Source organism: Pipistrellus kuhlii, unplaced genomic scaffold (genome assembly GCF_014108245.1).
Source record: "Pipistrellus kuhlii isolate mPipKuh1 unplaced genomic scaffold, mPipKuh1.p scaffold_m20_p_31, whole genome shotgun sequence".
Classification (NCBI taxonomy): domain Eukaryota; kingdom Metazoa; phylum Chordata; class Mammalia; order Chiroptera; family Vespertilionidae; genus Pipistrellus; species Pipistrellus kuhlii.
Window position 1 is genome coordinate 6465681 of NW_023425531.1, and position 14798 is coordinate 6480478.

Sequence of the window (14798 nt, forward strand, 5' to 3'; positions counted from 1 at the left end):
TCCAGCTGGACACACGGGACCAGTGAGCGCCTCTGTCTCAGCAGGGCCCCCTTTGCGAAAGCCTTTTCCTCCCCTCCATTTCCCTCTCCAAGCTCTTCGATGCCTGCTGTCAACACCAGCTCAGCTCACATTTGTTCATCTTTTATTTCATTTTATTAAAACTTATACTTATTTTTATTTATTTATTTTGTTAATCCTCACCTGATGATATATCTTGTTCATTGCTTTGCAGAGAGAGTGGAAGGGGTAAGGATAGAGAAAGAGGTAGAGAGAAACATTGATGTGAGAGAGACACATTAATTGGTTGCCTCCCATGCACACCGTGATTTGGGGTTGGGGAGTGAACCCGCAACCCATGTACATGCCCTTGACTGGGAATTGAACCTGCGACCCTTCGGTGCATGGGCTGACTTTAACCACTGAGAAACACTGGCCAAGGCAAAACTAATTTATTAATCTTTAATCATCGGCAAAAATGTTCAGTGAAGATAAATTGGAACTATAGATGAGAAAGAAAAGCGATCTAATCGCCCAGAGGTAAATACGGTTAATCTCGCTTGGCTGTGAATTTCAAAACAGTTTTGATAGAATATTTTTTAGAAAAAAAAAAAAAAAAAAAAAGAATATAGTACATACCATTTAAAACCCATTTTAACATATCATTAAAATATTTTAACATCATTAAGTGGTACTGTAGTCATTAAGTTGTATGGTAACCCACAGAGAAGAGATACAAATTATTTACCGTATTTTTCGGACCATAAGACGCACCAGACCATAAGACGCACCAAGTTTTAGAGAAGGGAAATGAAGAAAAAAAGATTCTGAAACAAATAGTGTCCTAAAATATTTTATGTGCATTAAAACCCAACATCACAGTCATAAACACATGTAATCAACCCTGTAAAGTAAACAGCAGCATTTAGAACCATTTTAGAGCCGGGCAAGCACACAGAGACCACACAGAGCCGGGCAAGTAAAAAAACTTTTTTTTAAAAGTATATGTGTAGGCTATATTTGGACCATAAGACGCAGGGACTTTTCCCCCCCACTTCTGGGGGGGGAAAAAAAGTGCGTCTTATGGTCCGAAAAATACGGTAATTAATTCTCCGTGGCTGAACCTTTAAAGTATAACCATTTTCTTCTTCCATAAACATGGTGATGGAATCCTTCTAGCTGAGTCTTTGTGCACATTCCCAAACCTGCCATAGGAAACCTTAAACTGGGGCTGGGGACCAACAGGTGTGTAACCATGTGGCCACACTGTCCTCAGGGAGGTCGCACCAATTCAAGTGCTCCCCACAACACTTAACACATCTAATCATGCAGAAACCAGTTTGGCTCAATGGGTAGAGCGTCAGCCTGCGGACTGAAAGGTCCCAGGTTCAATTCCGGTCAAGGGCATGTATCCTTGGTTACGGGCACATCCCCAGTACGGGGTGTGCAAAAGGTAGCTAATCGATGTTTCTCACATCGATGTTTCTAACTCTCTATCCCTCTCTCTTCCTCTCTGTAAAAAAAATCAATGAAATATATTTTAACAAACAAACACATCTAATCATGATAAAACACCAGGCAGACCCAATTTGAGGGACATTCTACCAAATACATGACCAGAACTGCTCTAAACTGTCAAGGTCATGAAAAGCCAGGAAGTCTAGGAGATTGCCACAGAGCAGATGGCTGCGTGGTTCCGGGAGGGACCCTGGAAGGAGAGAGCACTGGCAGGAAAGCTGGAGAAATTAAACAAAGGTCTGCTGCTCGGTCAGCAGTCATGCCAATGCTGCCACCTCCGTGCGTCCACATGGTTAGGTAAGATGTGGACACTACGGGAAGCTGGGTGAAGGCTGATGGAGACTCCCTGTGCTATCTTTGCTACTGAGAAGAGCATCTTTCTAGAATGCTACCAACATCATTTTCCCAGGTGTGGCTGTGGCCTCGGGCAGTGCCTGGCCTCAGCATGAGACACATCTAACTGCCCTGAGGAGGACAGAACTCAGAGGCTTTGCCTTACATATCCTGGCAACATGGGAACAAAAGCATGGCCATTGCCAATCCTGCCGTCACCCTGCTGATGTGAAGACAGCAAACTCCGATGGGGCAGAGCTCTGTGGCCCACAGTCTGGTTGTGCTCCATCACGCATTGCCTTTGGTTGGGTTCAAGCTACTGACTGTGGATGTTTTGCTCAGAGCTTCTCTTATAGCTGGCTCAGTGCCTAAGGAGAGGATGGGCCATGTTCCCAGACCTGTGAACTGCCTCCAAGGCCAAGGACATCCCCGAGGAGGGCTGTGCACATTCTCTCTCAGAAACACCAGGATGCACACCACAGATGTGCTAGCAGTTCTGGGTTCAAGAGACGTTTCACTAAAAAATCAAAGGAAACTAATCTGGTTTCTCGATTGTGTCACTCACCATCAAGCATAGCCTTCGAAGGTGTGATGCCCCTTTAAGAGCGATGATGTAAGAGCATGTGGCGGCCACCAGACTATTTGCCGTCTTGTGACACCTACAAGTGGACTCAGAGTTCCTCGATTCCATGTGCAGACAAGCTCCTCCCTATCCTACACACTACGGGGATGAACGAGATGGGCAAAACCCTGCCCCCATGGGCTGACAGTCTGGTGGGAGGAGGGGCAGGTATAGACATGATAAACAGACATACAAGATCCATGTCAGAGGGGGCAAGCTGGAGAACCACAAAGTGGGTCCTGAAGCTGGGTCTGGAGCTGTGCAGGTGTGGGAGGTGGAAGTGAGAAACACGTAGCTCCTGGGGGCCATGTCTGACAGCGGGAATAGCCAGTATGGGGCCATCAGTGATAATGGACAGCACACAAAATTTATCACTGAATCCTATCTGCATGTCAATCTTCTAAATGCTCCAAAGACATTCACTGAGGCTGAAACCAAACGGAAAACCAATAACACTATACTGTTAAAGGAATATTAATGTGTGACCAGCCAACGTGCCCATAATAAACACAGGGGATACTGCTTTAAGAGGGGTGTAACATTCTTGATAAGAGGAGGACACAGGCATCAAGAAGAGATCTGTTATGTGCGCTTAGGAACCATTAACAGCACTAAAGCTGCACCGGTATTTGTGTCTCCATTCAGTGACTCCACACAGACAAGAGCTGCTATTGTAACAGCAACAAAGCATGGCCTCCTCGGCTAAAATTTCTGTTTTAAAATATCAAAGCATTTACAAAAGAAACTGGCACACAGCTGCTACTCCAGGGCTAACTTAACAATGCCTCTCCCTGTTACTCGCGTTGGCAAAGGTCAGGCTTGCCGATGTTGTATTCCTCTCACATCCAACAACGGGGCATTGGAGCCAGGAAGCTCCGGGGACACATGGCGGATTCTGGAGGTTCCAGGCCAGCCAGTGGCTGTGGTGGTGTCTGATGAGAGCAAAAGCCCTTTTCTGGCCTCTGGTGCTTACTGCAAGTTAGGACACATGAGTGTTTACCTGGCAGGGAAGCAGCGCTGGGGCAACATGGATAAAATCAGCCTCACATGGGCAAGTGCTAACGGCGGAGAAGTGGGGAGAAGCACCATCTCGCCCAACGCTTTTAGCTGTCTTTATAGAAGCGTGATCAAGAAAAGGGCTTAACTCCTAAAGGATAACCCTCTATGTGCTTCCTCTTTCACTCAACAAACTGAGTATCAATATACACCTGGCACTGCGCTAGGAGCTAGGGCTGCAGTAGCAAATCAAGATAGAGTCCTTACCTTCAAATGAAAACTTATTTAAGTTGGTGGAGGCAGGCAATAAACAAATATAACAGTAAACACTGCATGTAGGATATATGTAGTGGGTTACACATGCTATAAAGACAGAGGCCATGAGCAAACTGGGAGAAGAGAGTTATAGGCAGAAGGCACAGTAAGTACAAAAACCTTGAGTTGGGAACACATTTGATGTGGTTGAGGGACAGCGATATAAAAAATGTTTTTAATTTATTTATGAATGAAGACAGTTTTCTACTACCCTCTAGAATTGATGGGCAGAATGATACTGAGTATGTGAATTTCAGAGTTTTGGGAGTCAATGGGGAGATCTCTCATCCGTACTCAATGGGCAGATAATTTCTCTTCTCTACTCTGGAATCCCATTATTTGGAGAACCCAATCTCATATAAAGATGTAGATACAAATACAAAAACAAAAAAAGGCAGAAAAAAGGAAACAGGATTACAAATGACCCTCCCTGAGGACACTGCTCTGGGACATGTGGGGAAGGAAGTGCTGGAGAGTGGCTACATCTCTGAGCTTCACCCAGCACAACTAGGTATCTGCCCCTAGGAAGTAATAAGGACCCATAGGAGGGGAAGAGGGGCAAATCTGTCAGTGGTACCCAATCTGACAAAGGTTAACCTGCCCCATAATCTCCAACTCCAGGGGCCTAGATGGCACCCACTCCAGGCAGTAACTGAGAGCTTCTAAGCAGAAATCTCTACGAAGCAGGGAGAAGAAACTGAGAGATTACCTAATATGTTTGATTCAGTAAAAAACAGTATTGGGAAAGGTCAAGCAGTTGTGCTGGTGAATCTGGAACAAATTATTGAAACATGATCAGAGATGAAAAACAAAGCAAACCAAAAAAGGAGAGGCAACTATTAACTCCAAGAAAAACAAAGAGTTATTAGGAAAAAAATTATAATTCATTATTGAATTAGCAGTCAAAAGTATACAGACAGTGTCTAAAAGTGACACCCCAAGAACCATCACACACTACTGAGACACCTGAAGGCAGATACCAGGCATGCTAAGAAGGTGAAGAAGCTTCTTTGGAGAACAGAGTGGGGAAGAGGTGGCAGGTTCTGCTGATTTTGCTCTAAGCTGTATGACACAGTTTCACTTTCTAATCCATGCACACGTCTATGTTTTCCTTGATAACTGAAAGAATGACTTTCAGGCCTTATCATCTGGCCACAGTGTGATAAAACCAGAAATTGGTCAACAAAAATAACCTATAAAGCCTCAAGGGCTTGGCATTTTTGAAGCTCTTCTCTAAGCAGCACTTGGACCAAAGAGGCATCAGCACTGAGGGTTATAAGCTATACCACCCGCCACTGTCAGGGAGACACTGGGGTCTCAACTGATGGGGTGGGCCAGGAACACGGTCAGAGGGGGGTGGGCACCTGCCTCCTTGCTTTCATTAGCAGATAAGAAGAGATGGAAAATTAATGATTTAAACAATCAACACATGATCTTAGAAAATAATAAGCCCCTTCCTCTCAAGGGGAGAGGGAAAGCAACCTATAAAAAGTAAAAATTAACGAGCTAGAACACTTTTGCTAAAAATCTGATAAATAAAACCACTTCTTTGATTGAAGAGACCCATAACAAAAACAGCCTCTGGCTGTTTAGACCAGTACTTAGCCTTACATAGGAGAGTCAGTAGGACTAGAGCTGGGGGTGGAAGTGCAGAGGCCACTCTGCACAGTAGACAGCCAGGAGGCAGCGGGGAAGAGCATGCGAGGTCAGACAGAGCCTCTGTCTGCGGGGCTCGCAGCAAGTCTCTAGGTGACGAAACCCCTTCTTTAACTGTTAGGGAGCAGTATTGGGAAAGTACTGGCACCCAGGAAACTCAACAGCCAGCTGATACTATCATTAATTATACTGTAAACTGAAAAGCAAATGCTAGTCAGACTTACACATCAACACAATACAAACAAAAGGTAATTTAGAAGCATCCCAGACAAATGCCATCCAAATAAATTCAGGACTGAAAGTATGAATTACAGCAACAAAATACTTCTTCAATATACTAGAATTTGGCATATTAAAGAGGTAAACATGTTTTAGAAGTACAAATAGGTAACCAGATGTGATGGGAGAAATTTAAAGCAGGCACAGCGTTAATGATAATGTAAGAAAAATGGTCTTTAAAATATACTTTCTTCTAGGTTCAACTAAGTAATTTTCATCAGACATTACTAAATGAGAAGAGAATGGCAGAACTGCAAAGACTACAGCCCCTCTGGGCAGACATGGACCTGGCCATGAGCATGTTGTGTGCTGCTCATGTTTGTGCGCAGGGCTCAGATCTGAGTGGGCACAAGGCTAGGAGGTGGGGGTTAGCTCCAGGGGGACAAAATCAGATGAAAAAGATGACACTAAAGACATGCACTACCTACAGGAAGGAAGTAGAACTCACACCACGAGAGACTCCAGTGCCCCAGAACCAGTTTTCCCCCTTTGACATCCTGGTCCGAATGCCATGCACCTCCGACAGTCTGGAAACCTGGATGATTTGTGAGGTCCCGTGGACAACCGTGCCAAACAGGGTGACCGACTGCCAGGAGCATCACTTCTCCCTTTTGGGATGTACATCACCTTTAACCTCTTCCCCAGTGCCAACCCCTCCCTGCTCACTCCTCCTCCACCCGCAACGGAAAGTCACTCCCTGGGCAGGTCCCTCCAAACCTTCACTGGTGTCCCAGCGGCCTGAGAGGAGTGTGCCGTGTGGAGACAGAGAAGAATGAGGCAGAAACACCACCCCTGGATCAAGACTGATCCCAAGCCCCTGGCTGAGAAGCTCCAGAGCCCAGAGCAGTGAGGGTCTCAGAGCAGAGATGGGGGGGGGGGGGACGGCTGGGTGAGGAGGAGGGAGGGCTCGGCAGTGGAGGCTCCTCAGAAAGGGCTTGCAGCCGTGGGCGAGCTCACGGTCGGGCGGATGAGGCTGCCTCTGATTATGGGAATAATTTAATTAAAAGAAACTGCTTTCTTGGACGTGAGGGCTGGGAAGAGAATCAGACGAACCATAATTAAACCAGAGGATATGAGAACCAGCCGAAGCGAGGACCTGGAGACGGTTTGGGGGGACCTGCTGCGGCCGAGGTGGCTCAGAGCTCCAAGGCAGCTAATCGCTTCCTGCAGGCAGGCTCCACTCCAGCACTAATAGGTTTTAATAAAAACTTCCAATTGGGCCAGTAAACCCCTCATTAAGCTGTTTTTAAAGCATGAATTTAAGAGCAGCAAGGGTGAGGGGTCACAGGGAGCGTTTAATTCACAACGTCTGGTGGGAGGCGCTGCTGTGACTGAGTACACCGGGTTCAAGTGTCCAGGCCTCATAAGCACAGGACGCCAGCATCGGACCTGCCTGGAAAACAGACTTAATAAGGCAGAAGCGAAGCGTCCCGCAGGAACAGAGCAAAAAGCTGCTCGCAGATTCAAAAGCAGCCTGTATGCAGTCCCTGCAGCGCAGGCCCCGCCACGCTTGCACAGGTGCGGCCCACTGCACATCAGCTTCCCTACCAGACACCTGCCTGTCCAGGGCCGCGCCACCTTGGAGGCTCCCCTAGCCCAGCCTTGGACGATCAGTCAATCCCACCCCCGAGGTTCAGCCATGGACCTGCTGCTGCAGCCCTGGTGTGTGCGATTCCTTCCTGTGCCCATGATGAGCATCTCCCGCAGAGACCTCCATGTGCTCACAGCTCACAGGCCTCCTTCCTGGTCCTGCCCTCTGGCTCCTGTTCCCGGCAGAACTGGCTGATACCTGCCAGCCCCAAGGAAGACTCCATACTAGCTGACACTTGGTTTTCACATTAGGATCAAGCAGCAATTCATTGATTATGGTTCTTATTGAAATGAAGGATCCCTAAATCATCCAACTCTTAGCCTGACAGGCCTGCAGCAAAACATGGAATGCTCTTCTCCCAGGCCCCTCTCCTGGGATTCCCTCCAGACCCCTCAATGCTCCTGGAGTGTGTCATGTTCTCGCTGCCAATTCCTGTATGTCCCCACCCCTCCGGGCCCCTTAGCACCCCCCCACCCCAGAAGCCCCTCCACACAGGGTACCTTGCAACCTTACTATCCCCACCCTTGTTCCCAGCACTGCATGAGAACCCAAACCATGGATTTAATGCAGCTAATTTTGAGGCTCAATTTTACTGATTTCTGCATTTTTTTTGTATTAAAACAATTACAGTATATTAGAGGGATCAATTCAGAACAAATATATTAGAGGGACAAGTCCAGAATCCATTCCATAGAAGCTTCCTGCATTAGCTGCCTTCCTTGATGCCCACCTCTGAGTCTAGCTGTCTGGACCAGTGTGAATAGCCTGTGCTGGTTGAAGGACCCCTCAAAACGAGCCTCTCTGGGTTGCTCTGGGCCTGGGAGGAGCTGGCCTCTGAGGGAAGGCTGCAGAAGCTTTTGGGTGTTAAGTCACAGGACTCAGCCCCCAAAAAAACAACTGCTATGGCCCTTGCTCAATCTAACCTCACCAGATGCAGACAGACAGGAGCCCCTTCCAAGAGTGCTTGGTCCTTTAAGGCTGAAGGGCACGGCCAGGGGTAAGGGGTGGGGGGTGGGGGGCTCAGCAGGACATCAGGAGGGCATGAAAAGACCAGCAAGCCCTTCCCGGAACCCTATGACGCCTGCCAGGTCCTGCACTATTTTCAAATGCACAAGGACGACATGAAGTTTCAAAAAAGGCTCCAGCCCCAAGCTCACAAATATCAAAAAGCTCACTTCCTACAGAGGAGCAGGAAACAGCATGTAGAGGGGCACTGAATTAATCACGTTTAGACCCATTCTTTGAAGTAAAAGTTACCAGACCGGCAGATTTCAAAGCACAGCCCCATTCAATGCTTCAGCAGAGACGCAGCTGGCGAGGCCGTGCGATCACAAATACTGCGGTTTTCCTGTGTCCTGGAGCAAACAGCCTCCGCTCACGTGCGGTCCCCTGACCCAGCAGTCACGCCCATGCAGACAGGAATGCAAGACTCCAGGGGACAGGGCCACAGGGTGGCAGCAGGTGACACCCACAATGAAGAGGGGACTTCAAGACCGTGGAGAAATGCTCACAGAAACTCAGAAATCCTGGGAACACCTGGTCACTGAATAAAGGAAAGAACCAGAGAGGTCTTGGCTGTGTCTCCTTCAGGCAGGAGACCAGCTACATGTCCCTACTCCCAAACCGATGGGGTCACACTTACACCTGCCGAGAAGAGGTGGCTGAGCTCCCCAGAAGAAAATGTTAAGTAGCGGACATCCTCAGGCCAGCCGACCGCGGAACCTTCTATATCGCGATGGCGATGGGCCGTGACCGGATCGGCCCACCTACGGCTGAGTGCTTGATGTGCCACAGGTGTGACTGGGGAGCGCCAGCTTTATTCCACTTAATTTTAATTAAGCAGAAAGCACAGGTGGCTGGAGACGAGTATTAACAGCTGCCCGAGCAGCCTCGCTCAAGTGAGCTGGCGGCACCATTTCCCGGGAATGCTGCTCTGTGGGGCAGCTTAGGATCTCAGCAGGTAATCCAGAGTTGCTTTATTTTCATCAAAGTCCATTTTGCAAAGTAAAGACAATAGGTATTATTAAGTTTTATGTTCGTTTTTATGTCGGTATCTATATATCTATGTTCATTAATGAGAACATAGAGAAGTAAAAACAGGATAGGATGATCTGCTCATTCTGAAAACTAAGTTCTCATAGGTAGCCCCCAAATAACACAAGTTGGAAAACTTCCCAAAAGGTCGAAGTCCCTTCCGTTTGGTTGTTCTGAACCTGACACCACAGTAACTGAAGAAACAGCAGAAATGCGTGGCGGTCAGCCCGTGGCAAGCCAGCTGCTGTGACTCTTAGGAGTCTTCGGAATCTGAGCTTGTGGACACTTAGTGGGGTGGCCCACCAAGTGCTATAGAGAAGACAGCACATGACATTCAGTTCTACTCAGGACCCCTCAGGAGGAAATGTAGCAGATCAAATGCTGGCTTCTCCAGCATTATTGCCTGCGACTACAGAGGCAGTTGAACTTGTGAAGAGCACCACATATACCAACAGAAGTATAAGTGGAGGACAGACTTGCTTTAATTTAGAGCAAAATGTAGCTCTTAGCCTAAGGGTCTTGTTAGCAGAGCCAGTCTGATGTGCTACCACCAACTGGGGCTGAAGATCTGGCTGGGGCTATGGCAAGCAGCTGTGGTTTGGGGAGGGGAGCTCTAGAATCATCCTCAGCATGCAGCCTTTCTCAGATTAACATGTGATTTAAGGAACATTCATTCTTGCAGGCTGTTCTCTGTGCGGTGCCCCAGCACCTCACTCCGATGCTTTTCCCACACCCTATTTACATATGTCAGTTTCAGCAGGGGCACCAGGTCCATGTCGAAGACCCTGGGCCCCATCCCAGTTCTCACATCTGTCTTATGATCCTGTTGCCTCACCTGAGACAGAACAGTGACCCTACCCCAAAGGTGGCTGATAAGGCAGGTTTCTTTGAGGATAATTTTGATATCAAATAAACCCTAATTCAGAAGGTGCAGGAAGCCTACTTCTTTCTCACGTCTAACTTCATTCCCTAACTTCTGAATGTTTCCTTTCCTTTGACACAAGTACAGTACGTGTAACTCACAGGTTATAGAACTGGTTATGATTAGGTCATGCCAGACTTACAAGTGGTAAAGAGAATATTTCCTGAAATAATTCCCCATTGCTTGCTTCTTCCTCTTCTACTTTTTTTTTTTTTTTTAAGTACAAACCTGAGAAAAGGGAGAGTGTCAACACCTCAGACCACAAGGTCCTGGCAGCTCCTAACACAGCCATGTCACTGGACAGCTCTATTTGGAGGGTTAAGAAGTTGGTGAGTGACACTGGCTTGTGAGAGTCTGATTGTTTTTGCTTTAAATTTTAAACTTAAATTTTTGTTCTGTTACCTACTTTTAAGGCAATTAAAAACCAGGAAAAATTTATTTTTTGTATTTACTCTCATTTTAACGAATTCCAATGCTTTGCCTGAAGAAATTCCTCTAATATTTTTGACATGCAGATCCTCTGAAAAATACTTCATTTTTGTCTTCATTGTTGAGGATAGTTTTGCTGGGTATAGAATTCTGGATTGATAGCCAGGTTTCCCTCCTTGCTGGCACTTTATGATGTCATTCCCTTGTCCTCTGGCTGACACTGTTTCAAATGAATAGTGTGCTATAATTATTATCTCTGTCCCTCTGTACCTGTCTTTCCCACCTCTGGCTTCAATAGATTTTCTTTCTTTTTGATTTTTTGACAATTTGACTATAACATATCTAGGAATGTGTGTGGTAAGTGTAGTTTTTTAGTGACTTCCAAAATTCTTCAATCTGTGGCATTTTGTCTCTCATTCCTTTTGGAAAATTGTTGGTCTTTATATCTTCAAATATTGTTTTACCCTTTCTCTCTTTAGTTACCTTTATGTTAAACTGTTTGATATCCCCCATCAGCCCTCTTGTGCTCTATTCTGTTCTTTTTTTTACCCACTTGTGTTTATTTTTAATATCTTTAAGTTCACTGATCTCCCCCCCTCACCTGTTCTGCTCTGTTGCAAACCATGAGAGGAAGCCCAGATGGAACTCTATTGTCTATTTCTCACATTTCCATCTAGCTCATTAGTAGTTTCCCCCGTTTGTTGAAACAGCTCATCTATTCTTGTAGGTTGTCCACCTTTTCCATTAGAACCTCTGGCATGTTTACAACTGTCATTAAGGGTCCCTATTTGACAGCCCCAACAACTGAGTCATCTCTACTGCTGCATCTCTCAACAACCCACAGTGAGTGAGTCCATTTTTGTTTTTCAATGTTTGTCTAGTGATTTTTAAATTATGTCAAACATTGTGTGTAGAAACACAGTAGCTCCTGAGGTGAACACACTTATCCCAAAATGAGCATGTACAGTGAGGCTGTTGGGGAGGGATCGGATGGGGATGGGACAATCTAGCCAGAAAATTAGCTGGTTTTGAGTTTGTTGTTTCCTCATGATCCTCAGTAACCACAGGCTACAACTTCCTAGGGAAAGGCTTCAGTCACCTGCTATGCTCAGCCTGGGGCTTGGGGGCTTCTCACTTCCAGCAGCTCCAGTGCATCTGCCAGATCAGCCTCAGCCAAGCAGCTGCCTCTCCTTGGGTGCTGGACTCTCAGCTCCTAGTCCAGCCTCACTTGCAGTCTTGGGGTGGGGCCTTCTCAGAATTCCTTTAGATTCTCTTCCTATTCCACTCACCAATAGCCCCCAGCAGTAGCAGAGCATGATCTGTATCAGACACAATCTGGGGCACCTCTCACAGATCCTCTTCTCTCAGGGACCTCCGTGCATAGGGTTGATGTCCCCTTCTGAGTGGTTTGAGGCTTCTGTTTCCTATAAAAGGAGAGTCTGGGCCAGGTGGGTATGCCAGTGGCCAGTCATCTGCACTACACCACCCAGGAAACCCTATGTAGTCACCCCTCCTGCCCCAGTCTTTCTCACAAGCCTTATATAATAGATCATAGCACTCAGGAAGCAAAAACTCCATGTCTGGTGACAACTGTCTCCCTAAGAATTCAACAGTGTATTGGTGGCTTTCTCCTTAACCTCTCCCTCTTTCACTTTGCTGAAGGTGAGGCCAGTCACAGGTCCATCCCTCCTCAGTCAGGGGAGGTGGGAATTTTGATCCATTAAGCTGCTGTGCTGAGTGAGTACAAAAAAGTTGGCTTTTGCAGAACATCTAGCTCACTGTTAGGATGGGGGAGACTCTGGAAAGCAGAATCTCAATATGATTTAATCCCTGTTCAATGTAATCCTGTATTCAGCCTCGCCTATGGCTGGTGTTCCCAGTGGACAAACCATGAGTACATGAATAGGACATGTGTTCTCAGAAACACCCCTTAGAGCCAGTGTCAGGCAGTGCTGTTCAGTGGGTCCATCCTTTTACAAATTTTCCATCTAGTTGTTCTGCCAACTGAGGGGAAGAGGGTGTTGAAATTCCTTCCCTGTCTCTCTTTAGTTGTCACCTTTTTTTGTCATCCAAGGATATGTTTATTGATTTGAGAGGGAGAGAGAAACTTCGATGTGAGAAACGTGAATCAATTGCCTCCCATATGCGCCCAACTGGGAATTGAACCCACGCCTTTTGGTGTACAGACGAAGCTTCAACCAACTGAGCCACCGGGCCAGGGCTAGTTGTCACTTTTTCTATCTCATGTACTTGGAGGTTTGTTACATCTTCCTGCTTGATGACTCGTCCTTAATCTCAAGAGATACTCGATCTTGAATGCTCCCTCTGACTACTGCCTCCAGTGTGCTTTTCCCATCCATTTCCTTTCAAACTTTCTGCATTTCTACATTTAATGTGCATTACCTCTAGAAGAATACAGCTGCATCTTACCTTTTCCTTAAGTTGTTCTATAGATTCCTGTCTTTTAACTGGAATGTTTAATCCATTAACACTTAATGTAATTATTGATATGGTGTTTAGGTTTACCACTTAATTTTTCATTTCCTATTAAACTCTTAGTTTTATATCTGTGCTCCTCCTTCCTGCCTTTTTGGGTCATTCAAATGTTTTCAAATCACCCCTTTAATGTGTCTATCAGACTTTTAACTGTCACTCCACATTTTCCTGGTGCATGTTCCAGGGACTAAAATACAGGTCTTTAGCTTTTGAATATACTTAAAGTTAATACTATGCCGCTTCACATAAAATGTGGACACTGCAGCCACATGGGTCCATCTGCGCCTTCTGCCATGCTCCATGTCATGCCTGTCACATGTATTCCCCTCTGAGTGCATTACAAATCTCAGAAGACAAAGGATTCATTTCACTTTAAATAGTTATATGGATTCTGAAGTAAGAAAATGAAGGAAAACCATCTTCACATTTACCTATGTGTTTACTGTTTTCTGTGTTCTGTGCTCCTGCCCAGGGACCCACATTCTCACCTCCTGTTACTTTCCTTCAGCTGGAGAGCTGGCTGTGGCATTCCTGTAGCGCTCATCTGCCAGCAATGAATTCTCTCATTTCTCCTTATTCCAACGCCGTCCCTGGAGAACATAGTTTGCGCGCAGGATCCTGGTGGATTGTGTCCATCTTTCAGCACCACAGCTCCTGGGTGCCAGGGCCCAACCATTTCCAAGGCAATGGTAAGCTTCTCTGCTGCTTTCAAACTTCTCCCTTCCCCTTTGGTTTTTGATGTTGATTTCAGATGATGTCACAAGCAGCTTTCTTTTATTTATGCTGTTTGGGGTTCACCAATCTTCCTGCATCTGTACACATGTGAGTGCAACCACACTGGGAAACTTTTCAGCCATTCTCTGTCCCCTCCTGGGGCTCTGGTCTCAGCCTTGATCTTTCATTCCTGTCACCTCCATCCTACTATCCAGCCTATTTAGTGAATTCCTTATTTCATATATTCTATTTTTTCCGTTTTGAAATTTCCACTTGGCTCTTTTCTAGATTTTCTGCTGTGAGCACTTTTTCTTCTTCTTCAGGAGCCTGATTTCCCACCTAGGTACGCAGTATTGGCAGCTGCTCAGACCCTGTCTGAAAACTCAAGCATCTAGTCATCTAGGGGTTGGCCTCTGTCGACTGTCTGTTCTCTCTAGAATAGGGCTGATGTCCCGGTCCTCTGTTTTTTGTGTGGTTGGGGACTGTGTCCTAAACATGAGGATGTCAAGCTGAGGGGTAACTGGGTTCTGTGATGCCAGAGAGCACTGATGTCTTTGTTGTAATGGCATGTAAGCTGGTGAGACCCAAATAGAATGCTTGACATGGCTGGCCCTGTCCAGGCCTGTTCACTTAGGGGCCATCTTCTGCTTGTCCCCAGGCAGCAGGCCTGGTCCCACTGCCCATTCATTTCTGAACAAATCCTTACTTATTCTGCCCACTCATCCTGGGTGCAGCATTTCCCCTGAGACTACAGCTGGGGGAACCTGAAGTCCTCCCCCTCCTCTGGGGAGGGTGTCCATGGGCTTGTGTCCACTGGGGACTCAGTGTGGCCTGGAGAAGGGAACACACGTCACAGGCCTTTTCATTCGTCTAGGGTTGGGGATGGATCCATAACA

At 46.5% G+C, this 14798-nt stretch overlaps 1 protein-coding gene across 5 annotated transcripts in view; it reads right to left on the reverse strand.

Moving 5' to 3' along the window:
- The window catches only part of LMF1 (lipase maturation factor 1), a 109596-nt gene that overhangs the window by 71416 nt on the left and 23382 nt on the right, over positions 1-14798 (reverse strand). The gene's annotated exons all lie outside the window — the stretch shown is intronic.